The sequence below is a fragment of the Oxyura jamaicensis genome, chromosome 20 (genome assembly GCF_011077185.1).
Source record: "Oxyura jamaicensis isolate SHBP4307 breed ruddy duck chromosome 20, BPBGC_Ojam_1.0, whole genome shotgun sequence".
Lineage (NCBI taxonomy): Eukaryota > Metazoa > Chordata > Aves > Anseriformes > Anatidae > Oxyura > Oxyura jamaicensis.
Window position 1 is genome coordinate 5385612 of NC_048912.1, and position 15522 is coordinate 5401133.

The 15522-nt window shown below is 46.0% G+C and overlaps 1 long non-coding RNA gene across 1 annotated transcript; it reads right to left on the bottom strand.

The window, feature by feature from the left end:
* Positions 1 to 2816: 2816 nt before the first annotated feature.
* On the bottom strand, positions 2817 to 7019 carry LOC118176850. The gene is made up of 3 exons (XR_004755554.1): positions 6981 to 7019; positions 6095 to 6255; positions 2817 to 3458 (listed from the first exon to the last, which is right to left on the bottom strand). It is a non-coding gene; the product is annotated as an uncharacterized LOC118176850 (long non-coding RNA).
* Positions 7020 to 15522: the final 8503 nt, after the last annotated feature.

Consider the following 15522-nt stretch of genomic DNA (forward strand, 5'->3'; position numbering starts at 1 on the left):
GCGCCCCGCCGCGGCGCCGGGCGGGAGCCGCCGGGCTGCTGCTGCGCATGCGGGGCCGCCACGGGCCTTCCCCGGCTGCCCCGGCCGCCCCGGCCGCCGTTAGGGACCTCTCCTGAACGTCCCCTCCCCCCGGGTCACAGCCCCGGGGCTGGGTGTTCTGGGGCTTCCCGGGTCTACTGGTGCATCCATGCGTCCCGCCCCTGCCCGCTACCCCGTCTCCTTTGCCCTTCTCCAGGGCTCTCACACCCCGCTGCGATCCCCCTCAGCCTTCACTCCGTTGGCTTCGCCGCAGCTTCGCCTCGTGTGTCAGAGGCACCGACGTCTGAATCCTTTCTCGCTCCGTTTCCCTTTAATAGCTAATAGAACTTGGTGCCAATACGCGACAGGCTTACCACAAAGTGCACGTTAACATTCTGTCCCCAGACCAACTTTGTGAAATTACAAGGTCGTCAGTTCCAGCTGTAGCGCTAAAGCAGAGCCATCATCCAAAGCTTTCTTACAGGAGTTCTACGTTTTAATATTTCCAGGCCATTTACATTTCTGGAGCCCCATAACTTATGTTGTGTAAACTTGAACTATTATTTTTTACATGAGCTGGAGAAAGAAGAAGACTTCTTCTTTCAGAAGAAAAGACTGGCCATCTTGTCTGTCTTCAGTCTTCCTTTTGCCTACCTTTCTTGCCTGCCTTTGTTCAAAATGATGACATCCAGCCTGTTCAGTACACAAAGCCATCAGTCTGGAGGTACTGTGAGGACAGGATCAGTTTTAGCTTTTCCCAGCATAACTAAAATATCTTTTCTAAAAAAAACCTCTGAAAGCCAAGTTTAAAAGATTACTTTTCTCTCCTGATTCCACGCCACCACCTTTCTCTGGGAATTCAGACTCTTTGTGTTTTTGTCACTTGCTGTAATGTGACAGGGATACCATGGGTTTAACACTTACAAGACAGGATAGCTATAGTTTATATCACCCCTCATCGTATTTGTCTAAGCTGTTCTTAAAAACCACCATGGACAGAGAGTTCTCTCTGCAGCCTGCTCAAGTGCCTGATAAATTTCATCTTTGTTGCTACCACTTAATCCAATGCCAGTTGTAACGTCCCACAAGGATACAGAGGGTCACTGTTCGCGGTGTGTCAACCCACGGTACTTTGGAGTATTGCTGTGCCGTTTCCTGTCCTGTCCCCACAGTCTCCTCTTTCAAAACGTGCAGAATCCAGCCCCTCCAGCCTTTTTCAGAGGTCTTTTCTTTCTCTTCTCATTTTCGTTGCTCTCTTCTGCGCCTTATGTACATATTTCTTAAGTGCAATGCCCAGTTCTGGGCACAGTACTTGCATCTGATGCCTTGGCAGAACCAAATAGAGCAGCATAATTACCCCCAATGCTCCATCCATAACAGATTTCTTAATAGATCTCAGAATAAGGTTCGCATTTTTCTTTGTCAGTAATACTTAGTGAGCAATTACAACCCTGAGATTTCTCCCAGTTGGGCTGTCTGATGAGTAGAACATCATATTTTATACATACAGAATACATACTATTTGGGAAATGCCAGAGGAAAAGCTAGTGGCAGCTGCTAGAAGTGCTGTGCTGGAGTTACATCCTGGTCTTCAGCTAGGTTTTTTCTTCAACCAAAGGAAGGCTGAGATGCTGCTGTCTTTGAAGCTCTTGGCTACAGACACTGTAACATCAAAAGCATGCCTAGGAGATCACCTTACATGGTTTTTTTTCTTCTCTGCTGAAATACTATTCAGGATGCAGTGCTTTCCTCTTCTGTTCTTTTCTTCTCTCTCCTTGTGAATTAAATAAGTTCCAGAAAATTAAGACTACATTATTTGTAATTAGTAGTTACCAACATCAGCAGTCATCCAAGAACAGCTGGAGCTAGTGTCTTTGATCTGATACTAGGGAAAAACAATCCTGTGTGAGTTTTGATAAAAAGAGCACACTCTGGGTTCAAGAGGTTACAGAACCACACAGATAAAAATACTTTTTTTTTTTCTTGTTTTCTTGAGTAAGTCAGTTTTTACTGAGTCTGTGCATAGCACTGAATTCTGCTCTCAGTAAATAAATTCATTTTAAAATGCTGATTCTAAAGATAGCCACGGAGTGAATGTTTTTAACCACTGGGCTAACTCACTCCGACACACATTTAACCACTGCCTCACCACGTCCAGAGTAAGGAATTTCCTCCTTACATCTAATCTGAACCTACCTTCTCTTAGTTCAAACCACCCATTACCCCTTGTGCTATCATTACACACCTTGACTTTTATCCACCCAGCATCTGAAATCCAGTCTTCAAACCCAACTTTCAAATCCACCCTCTTTGTCACAATACTTAGAAAAACATAGCAGTGCTTAGGCTGCTGGTGTGCTGGGTTCACTGTCATTTACTTCGCAATCTCTCCTCTGTTTCTTGTCCGTTTCTTGTTTTCAGTTCTTAAGTAATGATAAAATAGGTTATATGCTTGTGTTATTTTAAAGTAGAATGTTCACCAGTGTTTTGGTGGGAATTAACTTCCAGAGCATATTTCAGTTGTTTATGAGGCAGAGTAATGTGCCACAATTAGCCATAATAAACTCTATCTTTTACTCCAAAAATGACTCTGCATTGTTGCCAGCTGGAATAAAGAGCAGAATCACCCTCAAACTACTAAACAATTAAGGGAGTACTGTGTTGGACTACAGTTGTATGCGAATGCAAGCAAAGTCAGAGGTTTGAATCTTTTGGCAAAATTTAAAGCAGTGGGTTTAGATTAAATAGTCACTTTTGGACAATTTCAGTCAGAGACACAGGCAGCATACAACAGAGGGTGAATGTTATTGTCCAAAGTTTAACGTCATGGTAACTGACAGACTCAGCAGAACAATAAGCCAAAGGCTGGAGTCTTAAAGAGGGGTAACACTACTTGCAGAGTCAATTATCATTAATGCAATTCTGTTTGCAAGAATATACAATGTCTGCTGTCTGGAATCCAGGAGACGGTCAAGCTACAGGGACAGTTTCCTGCCAGTCCATCCTTGCCTTGTTTTTCCCTTTCAAAACGTTGCTGTACACAGAGCAGTTCCAACAACCAGCGATTATTTTCCAAAACCTGTCACTATAAAGTTAGGTCCTTTTCCTGAGAACCATTCTCACATGACCAGTGGATTTATTTACTCCCTTTTCTGCCTGGAGCAATCACATGTTAAGGTACACCTTGCAGGTATTTCTGGCCATCATCCTCTAGTAGATGTCTTCTCAGTTTTCCCCGCCTATACTTCTGAAGGGACCTGGTCCTGAGGGCTGAAGCCCTTAAGGCCCAGGTGAAAGTGTTTTCCCATGGGAAAGGCACTGTTCCTAAAACAGAGATTAACCCCGGCACTTGGGATTTCAATTATGTGCTGTTCAAGCTCCAGACGGGTTGTTTCTCACTTCTCCATTGTAGTGATCCTTGTGGTGGCTGTCAGTTGTCTCTGCAGGGAAGAGTAATAGAGATTAAGGTGACTATCACCCCCACTTGTACCATTTGCTTCCTGGATTGGGCTGTTCTCTGAATCTTTTCCAATATCCAGTTCCAAATCACTCATGAGCCAGAAAATATGACTGTTTCCTTCCCCCAGCCTCATACCCCAAGAGCTGGGAAATCCTCTCTGACAATGAACAGCAAATACTCATCTTTCTTGCTGCAGACAGTCTGCTTGGTTGTTTGTATCATTATCTGAAAGATCAAACAAAATAATAATCTCCACACGTAGATTTAATAACATGATGCATTAATATTTATCATGAGATAGACGGGACTGATCAGCCTCAAGTAGTTGGAGCACATGTGCTGGAGTGCAAGCTACGTCACTTGTCTCACAAAAAAATGTGTCTTCTGCAGAGCTGAGAAGTCCCATTCATCCATCAGCCTGTCCCCACTCTCAGGGACAACATGTGCTCAACAGAGCATCTGCTGGAGGAGAGGGTACTCCTGGGAACCACCTGCCCCGAGCACAGGCAAGCAGTCAAAGAGGAAAAGCCTCTTACTTAACAGTGCTATTGGATTTCAAGATTTGTTCATGCACACATTCATCTCTCAGTCCTTTGCACCTTTCATCCTTGCATCCTTTGGGATTCTGCAGCTATGAAGAGCTGCAAAACATGTGGTGAGTATGGAAGAGCAAGGCATAAGCACAACAAGTGGGTAACAGTGAGGTCTCTGGCTCTATCATCATACCTCAGCCTGCCACAGAAATTCCCACACTGTGAAGCTTCTTTGGAACGAATTGCTCTGTTATGTTATGTCCATGGAAATCCAGGGCTGTTGGGCAGCATGGAGCTGACTGATTGCTCCTTTCTGCTGAGGCAGGTGAGAGCCCAGCTGTGCCCTGGGAGTGCCCCCCAGAGAGGGCTGCAGATCACAATGTCACTCCTCTCCACTGAGTCGCTGCCAGAGTCACAGAATGGTTTGGGTTGGAAGGGACCTTAAAGACCATCGTGTTCCACCCCCCCTACCATGGGCAGGGACCCCTGCCCCAAGACCATGCTGCCCCCAGCCCCATCCAACCTGGCCTTGGGCACCCCCAGGGATGGGGCAGCCACAGCTTCTCAGGGCAGCCTGGGTCAGGGCCTCACCGCTCTCAAAGCAAATAATTTCCTTCTTACATCTAATCTGAGCCTGCCTTCTTCTAGTTTAAAGCCATTACCCCTTGTCCTATCACTACACCCCCTGACACAGAGTCCATCCCCAGCTTTCCTGTAGCCCCCTTTAAGTCCTGGCAGGCCTCTGTGAGGTCTCCCTGGAGCCTTCTCTTCTCCAGGCTGAACAACCCCAGTGCCCGTAGCCTGTCTTTGTAGGAGAGGTGCTCCAGCCTTCTGATCATCCTCGTGGCCCTCCTCTGGACCTGCTCCAATAGGACCCTATCCTTCTCCTGTGGGGGCCCCAGCGCTGAACACAGTTACTCCAGGAGGAGTCTCAGGAGAGCAGAGAGGAAAGGGAGAATCACCTCCCTCGATCTGCCTGCAGCCCAGCATACAGTTGGCTGCCTGGGCTGCAAGCGCCCACATTTGCTGGCTCATGTTGAGCTTCCCATCAACCAACACCCCAGGTCCCTCTCCTCAGGGCTGCTCTCAATCCATTCTCTGCCCAGCCCTGTATTTGTGCTTGGGATTGCACTGGCCCAGGTGCACGACCTTGCCCTTGGCCTTGTTGAACCTCATGAGGTTCGCACAGGCCCACCTCTCAGGCCTGTCCAGGTCCCTCTGGATAGCAACCCTCCAGCGTGCCAACCGCACCACACAGCCTGGTGTCATTGGCACACGTGCTGATGTCCTTGTCCTTTTTTTTTTTTTTTTTTTTTCTTGAGGACCGGGACCCTCCCGTTTCCCCATTGACTGGGTAATCCAGGTTCACAATCTATCCGGTGCTTCACAGACAATACATGGCTTTTCATTGTCAGCCTGTTATAAGTCAAATTTCTTTTGCCTCTTTTACTCTTTGAGGTGGCAATGTTTCTTACACCGTGATTTCCACCTAATTGCATTAAGGATTCTGGTAGTCTGCATTTTACATAAAGCTTACGCCTGTAAAGCTTTCTTGTCACTACAAGCATACCTCAATACCACATTCCTTCCCACTAAACCATGTAACTGTGCAAAACCAACATTTTTATTCCCACACCGGCGAGCGGCCCCCCCGCCAAACGCCCTCAAGACCCGCCGGCCTGCTGCCGAAGCGCTGCCCCCAGCAGCGCGCCGCTGCCCGCCCGGGGCCGCCAGGGGGCGCCGGTGCCCGGGCTGCGTTGGGGGAGGCCGCGCTCCCGGCCTGGCTCCCGGCGGCGACGTGGCCGCACAGCGGAGGGGGATTTGGGGGGGATTTAGGGTGAGCTGGTAACACACGGGGGTTTTAGCTTTAGCACAGGGCTTCCCAGGAATTAGATACCCAAATTCCACTGAAAACAGTGGATACAGACAGCCTAACTCTCCTGGATGACGAGTTAATTTTATAAGCTTTCTGCAGCTGCACAGTATGTCCTTTGAAATAAACATTTTATTCAGCATGTGAGAATGGGCAGCTTGGGATCCCAGGCCCACATAACAGAACTGCTAGCGTCAGATTTCCACATACCCGGCATGGCAGCTGTCGTCCAGAGCTTGTCTGGGAGTTCCCAAGTGACCGTGAACCCTAATGCAGGTGCTGTTACTATCCCTCCTATTGCTTTGCATAACAAAATCCACAGATAAATCCATTCCAGAACAAAGTAATATGCAGACAGGTTTTGCTGGGTGCTGTTACAAAATAAGAAGAGAAAGAGGGATAACTCATTTGGGTTTTAAAAAAGCAGCAAGGAATCCGAATGGACAGCCTTGACAAGTTCTAGGTATGGCTGAGAAAGAGCAAGCTAAACAAGGCTTGGTCCTCAAAGCCAAGAGCTTGGTTCGTGTTCAATTGCTCCCATATTCACAGGAGCAGAGGACTTTGTACCTTTTTTTTGCACATCAGGAAAACTGCATCGGTACTACCTTGTTCCAGCAGCCTCTTTTCCTTGTAACAGAAACTGCCTGCAAGCCAGTCACGTTTGCAGAGGTGCCAGTACTTTCACTGAAGGATTTCCCACACTTGGTGGCTAATTTGGATCAAAAGCATTTGAAGTTTCATTGCTGTTCTTAAGCGTCATCTCACTCAGGAAGAATTGTCAAGTTATAGGACTGATGATGAGTAGCACAATGTGTACACAAGATTTTAATTGCATCCATATAAACAAGAAGCAAGTCCTAATTTAATTGACAGAAAACGCTCTGCTCCATGTCTACATTTCAATACGTTGCATGTGGATAAAAATGTCAAAGGTACATCTATTAAGGATATAAGACCAAAACCAGATTTGTTGGAAATGCCATTTTCTGTCACAGGTTTTCATCATGCAAAAATATAGGAAGAAAATGGATGCAAGAGAGCATATGGTTTAGATTATTTTCTCATAATAACCCCTAAACTGGAAGTTGGCACATACCTATTAGTGATAATTGATTAGATAAATCAACAGTTTATTTTAAGCATCAACGGAACTAAATAACTTCTTGGTTCTGCATTTCAGGCAATTGCCTAGGAAAAAAGGAAAAAAGTAATTAAATCCAGTTCCAAACTGCTACACAGGTGCAGAACTCTTCATTAATGCATCTATTTCGCCAAAGCAGCAACTTATTTTTCTATTTCGTAAATTTATAAATGGTTGACTTCAGTCAAAATAAGTCTCTCAGAGGAAAAGGCAAAAGTTGAGTGGGTTTTAACAAGCCGTTTCAAGCAATCTACTATCTCACACAGACCAAAGACACTCTGTTAAATAGGCAGCCTTGACATTGCACCTGCATCCACAAGAGATATTTTGCTGGAACAAACACCTCAGTCAGACACTCTAAGGAATGTCAGCACAAGCTGTGCACACAGAAGTGTGTGGTAGGGTGTGGTAGAAAAATCAGAGGGATTGGGAGGGGGAAACCTATTCAGTATTATTTTAGTTTGCACATTATTGTGCTAGCTAGGAAAAGTTTTCAAACATTGGAGTGGCCAGCTGGGTTATGTTATGCTGTGCAACTCACCCACATCCCTAACTGGGATTTCTGTGTAGTCATGGCTGGAAAATGGAGGCCTGGCATTTTTCAGAATTTTCCTCCTGGGCACAGGATTAACAGTAATAATGATAATGATGATGACAATAACAACAGCAATGGTATTCTAGTCTTGTGTTGGAGTTAACTTCCATCACTCTGGTAGTAAATTTCTGTTTTGAGTCTGTGAATTATTTGAGAATCAAAAAGACCAACAGAATATTTGAGACTTTGATGTTGTTTTTAAATGCTAATATAACAGAAACAAGCAGGAAATACTCTTCAATCACAAGATGAGAAAGGCTGGTTAATCAGTAAAGACCACTGTATCTGGAAGGTCCAGAGAAGGGCTGGCAAGCATTCATTTAAGAGACGATGCCTTAATTTAATGATGATAGCAAATCCACAGAGAGGATAAAAGCCAGTCACTAAATTATGGAAGAGTCGATTTGGGTAGCCTGGGAACAGCATCATTAGTCACACTTCTTTCCAAACTTCCATGCTTTGGCAGTCACTGTCATGGCCCGTCAAAAAAGCTTCCATCATTTCCTGAGTGACTGCACTCAGCACCATGATATCTAAGACCTGCTTCCCACAGTGAACACAGCTAGTCCTGGGAGCAAATAGTGCTGCCTTTACAAGGCTGTTATTGCCAATGAAAAGCAAGGACGTATTGTATCAGTTGTTTTTGAAGTAGGTGCACAGCGGCCATGGCTGTTCCTGAGCCTAAATCATTCCTGGCATTGCTCTTGGCCCCTTAGAAGTGCAGAGACAAAAGTAGACACCAGGCTCTGAGGTGCAGCTGGCACTGAGGCTTTAGAAAGTCTTCAGATGCCTCTGTGGAAGCAGCAGTAGCACAACCCTTCCCTGGTTTTATACCAATTTGGCCTCTGCTCTTTTTGCAAAGCAAATTCCTTGTGCCGAACCCCCTGGGACTCTCTAACCTAATTCAGACATGCAGTGCCCCAGCAGTGCACAAGCAGGGCAGGAGCCTCGCAGACCAGCCAGCAGGAGGCGACCAGGTGGCAGCAGCTCTGAACAGCATTGCTCGGGCTGCAGGAAAGCCAATGTTCTACATTTCATTTCTTCCTCCAGACCAGAGTTGAATCCTGATCACCATTGCCCGCTCCTTCAGCACCCGACCTAGTAGTAGAGCTGCCAGGAGGCATTGGGGTGCTCCATGGATTCCTTTGAAACTGTTCTGCATTGCATAAACCACTGAAACCCTCCAAGAAGGGCTGGTTGTTCTCAGAGTTCTGAGGAGACAGCTTTTACCACCCGTCATCTCTCATTCACTCTGACTCAGCAAATGTTGAATGCCATGGTTGTGTCTGAGCCTGCTGCAGAAATGCAGGTGGTGCAGGAAGCTTCACTGCTGGAAACTTGGGTTTAATCAAGGTTTGAAGGAGCTGACTTTTCACTTTGCCCAAGGCTATGAGAACATAAGTGCTCAATGCCTATTAATTTCAGACACTTGAAATTCAGGCCCTTGTTTCTGTGCTTTTTCCTTGTTACCTCCTTTGTCTGTAGAAGTTAGGTCTGCTTCAGAAGAGTCGGTTGCTACGCATGTGTTTAGGTTGTGCCTGTCACTGTAGGACCTGCTGGTGCTATAGAGCCACTGTAACAAATCACAGAATCATAGAATATCCTGAGATGGAAGGGACCCTTAAGGATCATCAAGTCCAACTCTTGACACCGCACAGGTCTACCCAAAAGTTCAGACCATGTGACTAAGTGCACAGTCCAATCTCTTCTTAAATTCAGACAGGCTCGGTGCAGTGACAACTTCCCTGGGGAGCCTGTTCCAGTGTGCAACCACCCTCTCTGTGAAGAACCCCCTCCTGATGTCAAGCCTAAATTTCCCCCGTCTCAGCTTAACCCCGTTCCCGCGGGTCCTGTCACTGGTGTTAATGGAGAAAAGGTCTCCTGTCTCTCGACACCCCTTTACGAGGAAGTTGTAGACTGTGATGAGGTCTCCTCTCAGCCTCCTCTTCTCCAGGCTGAACAGGCCCAGTGACCTCAGCCGTTCTTCGTACGTCTTCCCCTCCAGGCCTATCACCATCTTCGTAGCCCTCCTCTGGACACTCTCCAACAGTTTCATGTCCTTTTTATACTGTGGTGCCCAGAACTGCACACAGTACTCGAGGTGAGGCCGCACCAGCACAGAGTAGAGCGGGACAATCACCTCCCTTGACCTACTAGCGATGCCGTGCTTGATGCACCCCAGGACACGGTTGGCCCTCCTGGCTGCCAGGGCACACTGCTGGCTCATATTCAACTTGCTGTCTACCACGACCCCCAGATCCCTCTCTTCTAGGCTGCTCTCCAGCGTCTCATCGCCCAGTCTGTACGTGCAGCCAGGGTTTCCCCATCCCAGGTGCAGAACCCGGCACTTGCTCTTATTGAACTTCATACAGTTGGTGATCGCCCAGCTCTCCAACCTATCCAGATCCCTCTGCAAGGCCTTTCCACCCTCATTCGAGTCCACGACTCCTCCAAGTTTGGTGTCATCAGCAAACTTGCTCAAAATACCTTCTATTCCTACATCCAGATCGTTTATAAAAATATTGAAAAGTACCGGCCCTAAAATGGAGCCTTGAGGGACCCCACTAGTGACCGCCCGCCAGCCTGACGCAGCCCCATTTACCATAACCCTTTGGGCCCTGCCCGTTAGCCAATTGCTCACCCATTGTATGATGTTTTTATTTAGCTGTATGGTGGACATTTTGTCCAGTAGGATCCTATGGGAGACCGTGTCAAAAGCCTTGCTGAAGTCCAAAAAAATCACATCAGCTGGTTTCCCTTGGTCCACCATACGGGTGATCTTATCATAAAAGGAAATCAGGTTAGTTAGGCAGGACCTACCCTTCACAAACCCATGCTGGCTGGGACCAATGACTGCTTTGTCCCCCAGGTGCGCCTCAATAAGTTCGAGAATCATCTTCTCCATGATTTTACCAGGCACTGACGTGAGACTGACAGGCCTGTAATTGCAAGGGTCTTCTTTCTGACCCTTCTTGAAAATCGGCACAACATTTGCCAGCTTCCAGTCTACCGGGACCTCTCCAAATTCCCAGGATCGTTGAAAAATAATTGAGAGAGGTTCCGCGATGACGTCCGCCAGCTCTTTCAGCACCCAGGGATGAATCCCATCCGGACCCATGGACTTGTAGGGATCGAGGTGGAGTAGCAAATCCCGCACACGTTCAGGGTCGGTTGGGAGTTTGTCATCCCCACCGTCCCGGTCCTCCAGCTCGGGGCACCCTGGGTCCCGAAGCCCATCATCGGCAATGAAGACAGAGGCAAAGAAGGCGTTAAGCGTCTCTGCTTTGCCTATGTCATTGTCTGTGAGGAGACCTTCCCTATCAAGGAGCGGCCCTATGTTTTCTTTAGTTCTCCTTTTTCCATTTACATATCTAAAAAAACCCTTTTTGTTTTCTCTCACAGACACAGCCAGCTTCAACTCTAGGCGTGCTTTGGCCACACGAACTTTCTCCCTACAAACACGAACAGCATCCCTGTATTCTTTCCATGACACCTGGCCCTCCTTCCAGTAGCGAAACACTCTCTGTTTCCGCCTAATCTCCATTAGAATGTCCCTGGTCAGCCATGCCAGCCTCCTGCCCCGCCTGCCTGACTTGCGATATTTAGGAATTGCCTGATCTTGTGCTTCTAGGAGGCATCGCTTAAAGAATGACCAGCTCTGGTGGACATCGAGGCCTTCAAGAGCAGTTTCCCAGGGGACCTTGCTGACTAGTTCCCTGAGCAGCCTGAAGTCCGCTTTCCCCATATCTAGGGATGAGGTTTTGGTGGCACTTTTCCTTCTGTCACCGTAAATTTTGAACTCAACCACTTCATGGTCGCTATGCACCAAATGCACCAAAGTGGTCAGTCTTCCTTGGGAGGGAGCTTTGACAAGTGGGCAGTGGTTGAGAAAATGGAAGCAATCATATTTTGAGTTATTCAAGAATTCAGATGGATCTGAGAGAGGGGAAATGTGATGAAAATGTGAGAAATGGCTTTGTCAAACAGCCAAATGATTCAGAACAGGTTCTATAAGGACAACCAGAGCCGAGTACACTTCGTTAAGCGCACATCTGACAGAATCAAATTTCAGCACCAAACACATTTGTGAATGAGTAGCTGAACTTCCTTTCATGGAGTATTCAGGCTACTTAAGGACATTTGCATTTAGCTTGGCCTGGGAGGTAATGGATCTCCAACCCACTGCATGGTGAGCCACTCCTACAGTGTAATGATGTTGTAGTGGCAGCACTATACGTAGATACCATTCTTCTGCAGCTTGCTGGGACAAGGAATGCCATAGGCAGCCTTGTGCCTCCCTCCCCCTACCATCTTTCTTTGCTCTCACAGCTGTAGGTTCTGGGCAGTCACCTCCATGACTGGCAATTTTACAGAAAGGAAGGGCCCGAACTGTTTCCCAACTCTGGATGTTTGAAGGATACCTGAACCCATATACAGCAAGTGTCAGTGCTCCCTTTCCCCGATCCGTACTAGGTTGTATGCAGGTAAGTCCAGAACTAGCCCTATTTACCTGCAGAAACTGACCTCCCTGTGCAACAAGGGATGTGACAAGTCAGAGTGTCTCTGGTTGGTGCTTCTCTGCAGTCTGCAGATGATTTACTGGTGCCTAACACATTTGCTAAGAAAATATTCAACATTACAGCAAAAGACCAAACAGAAAACTGATTACCAGTCACAAATGAGACCACTCCAAATACATAAATACATAAAATTTACTACATCCTTCTGGGGACTAGGCCAGAAGAGGAAATAGCATTGCTACTGGCCATGGGGTCCTCTGTAGAGGGAAAGGTCAAGATTTTAGGCAATCCAAGGTTTCTGAGGACTCATCTGATGTTTTTTGTCTTCGAACTACAAATGCAAAACTAAATACAAAGTAGTTCCCAGCTCTGACTGGGTTTGAGCATAGTGCTGCAGATCCAGAAAAGGAACAGGCTGTGTGGAGAGGGAAACCAGGCCCTCCTTTCTCTGCACCTGCCAGTAGCACCATGATCCTCATAGCGCAGATGTCTGAAAAAGCCTGGAGACCCATAGAGCAGTTTGGGGTTTCACACAAGTGTTTATTTCATGGGAAGGAATGCCATGAAATTCTTAACAAGTAAATATATGCCTTTTTTTATTGAATACATTTCTTTATGATGAGCCAAGTGAGAAAGAAAACAGAAATTCAGGACAGGAAAAAAAAAAAAAATAATAATAATAAATAAAGTGTTCTCTGGTCACCCTGATCTCGAAGTACACCCATCTGAGGACACACAAAGCAGCTGAAAGATGCCTGGAGATGAATGAAGTTTTGACTGACACCCAGCTGCTTTGTTGCATGCCGCACTAGCATTCTCATTTTGCTGCATTTCCCACCCCCCACAACAAATGTTAACTTTCAGTGGCATGTTAGCATGAGATTTTAAGCATCAGGAAGACTGATCTCCATCCATTCCCATCTACACCTTCAAATCAGTCAGGCTTTTTAGCTACCAAAATGCCCACTAAGTGCCATGAGGCTTGCGCTGCAATAAGGTAGGGTGCTCTGCTGCCTCCTTACTCTATAAACACCCTCAAGAGCATGTCCCCTTCCCACTGTGTGCCCAAGTCAGGGTGCAGCAGCCCAGACCAATGCTGGACTGAACTGAAGCCTTGCAGGAAGAAGGTACTTATTTGAAGTGTTCTGAAGTGAATTGGTCCAGGAGGCCAGTTTGAATCATCTCCTGGTGAGGGAGAGATTTTGGCTTAGCAGAGAGGCTATGATGAAAGTCTTTCTGCATGGGCATCCTTTGGAGGACAGCCTGGTTTTCAGGAGTTCAGCAAATGTGTCCCTGCAGGATGCCTCTGTAAAGCATCCCTGGGAGAGAATCAGGGATGAAACAGGGAGGAAAATTCCTTTCTAGGTACATTTTCACATGAAGAGCTTACCAAAATCTGGGAACCCAGTGCACTGAAATGTCTTGGACAGCTTCCTCTCAGTCTCCTTGCCTTTCAGAACATACCTCCCATGCTTTATCACCACTGACATTGGTTTTGTAGCAATTGTTCTGCCCTGATCACACATTGCTCCCAAAGCACAGGATGGGGACCCAAGGGATCCTGATGTTCATCACTTCCCCACTGCTTGCAGACATTCTCATGAAGCTTCACCACAGAGCAGGTCATGTTTCTCTTCAGCAGACAGCTTCAGCGATTTTCCAAGCTTGGTAGCAGTTGCTGGCACAGTTCAGACAGATGAGGTTAACACAGATTTGTGCTGTCACTCCGTGACACTGAGCACAACACACCAGACGTTGTGGCAGAGCCAGCACAGGGCATAGATCCATCTGAAAAGCAGTACCTGTGAGGGACAGCAGCTCCTGGTGTCAGTTCTGTACAGGAGGAGCTGGGAATCCCTGACTTGTTGAAAGAGTTTACCAACAAATTAACTTGAGGCTATTGCCTCTTTCAGGAGGCAGTCTGCAGTCCCAATGTTACATAACAATGTTGTTAGGGGAGAAAATTCAATTCACTGTCTGTTGTTATAACTCCCTTTTTCTAGAAGAAATAGACAGTCTTCTGTTTCATGACCAAATTTATGACTTCTATTACTGCCACAGCAGTGAATAAACCAAACCACAATAAAATCTACATCTATGTCTGGCAACCCAAAGGGTAGTCCCTGAGATTGATTCCTTCTTGATCATGGCTTTTTCACAGCATGGTCTCTGCAAACATGTAGGAAGACAATTCCTGCCCCGGGAGATGTAGGAATAAGTTGCAGAGTCATTCTGCCCATTTTCTCTTCAGGGATGCTGCCTGCATTTTCAGCCATGTCTCTTTCAGATCTGCACCACAGACATAAATCCTTGGTTGTGGCAGTTGTTTTCAACTTGAAGTGATGGATGCATCCTAGGGTATTGGCCAGGACTCAATAAATGTTTTGCAGAAGCTTGGACAGTCGCTTTGCTAATATAGCCCTTGGAAGTTCCTGGGGCTCTGCGTGCAGCTAACCCAGTTCCTGCTCGGTCCAAGAGCTGTTATGCACTCTTCCCACTCTTCCTAAAGTGGCATTAACAGGAGAAGAGCTCAGATGATTGCTGTGGTTTTGCAATGCACAGTGAAGTTAAGAAAACACAGATCAACTCATATTCTTTCTAAACAGGGAACAACAGAAAGATTCTTCTTGGAGAGTCTAGAACAAGTCCTCTAACATTACAAAATATTATTAATAATAATAATTTAAAAATCTCTGAGGCCATCTTTTTGCAAGAAACCTGAACCTGAAATGAAAGTAGAATTGAATCCTGATCACATAGTTCACTGGAGAACTTCCATTTGCAGGCAAGAGACAAAAGCTTTCTAAAAAGTAAACTGACACATAAACTGACATGTTTTCTTAAGAACATAAACACTTGCCACCAATTTTAATTTTTAAACCTAATGTGAAAAACTGTTGCTCCTCAGTGTAGCCTTACGGGAGATCTGAGAACTACCAGCAAGTGGTAATCATCATCAGGTAATGTAATCAATACCCAGTTGTTGCTTTTTTTTTTTTTTCTCAAAGGAACATTTTCACTTCATTTCATTATCATCTTTGGTCACACAAAATAACTTCTTGCTTATCCTATCTTTAGAACACACCTTAGAAAAAGTATATATTAAAGGTATGTACTACATTTAAAATCAGGTGATTTTAATGAAGTTTATGTGTTACTCAGACTCCTCACAGAAAAAAGAAAGACATGGCTGTTAAGGAAAATTGGAGATAGTTTGCTCTTGGTCAGTATTCTCCCAATATTACAAAACTGTTACCACTATCGGAAAGACAGAGACTTGACCTATTTCCAAAGCAATATTTTTGCCAGTAATAGGATCGTATCTATTATGCTCACCTTTGTATGTTATCGTACACTCACTGTTGTGTGTTTTTTTCCTGTG